This window comes from Eimeria tenella, genomic scaffold (genome assembly GCF_000499545.2).
Source record: "Eimeria tenella Houghton genomic scaffold, Eth_scaff2244, whole genome shotgun sequence".
Taxonomy (NCBI): domain Eukaryota; phylum Apicomplexa; class Conoidasida; order Eucoccidiorida; family Eimeriidae; genus Eimeria; species Eimeria tenella.
Window position 1 is genome coordinate 1007 of NW_013542100.1, and position 445 is coordinate 1451.

Consider the following 445-nt stretch of genomic DNA (forward strand, 5'->3'; position numbering starts at 1 on the left):
ATTTTTGCTGCTGCTGCTGCTGTGTGCATGCGTCTGAATGCAGATGATGAGGTGCTGCTGCGCAAGGGAGAGATATACACCTTCACAAACGACAGGTGGAGCTGCTGCTGCTGCATTGCGCTTGCTGCTGCTCCTGCTGCTTTGCTGCTGTTGCTGCTTCTCTGCTGCTGCTGCTGTCACTTTGCCGTGCAGCTGTTGCTGCCGTTCCTTCAGGCTGCTGTTGCTTCCACTTTGCTGCTGCTGCTGATGCCGGTTTGCCGCTGCTGATGCCGGTTTGCTGCTGCTGCTGCTGCTGCTGCCACTTCTGGGGTGCCGCTGCTGCTTGTGTGGCTGCAGCAAAGTGCAGGTGGCGGAGCTGACAGCGCTGGCTGACTTCAGCCACCAGCTGTGAGGCCCAGCAGCAGCAGCAGCAGTGGCTGCTGCTGCAGCAGCAGCAGCAGCAGCA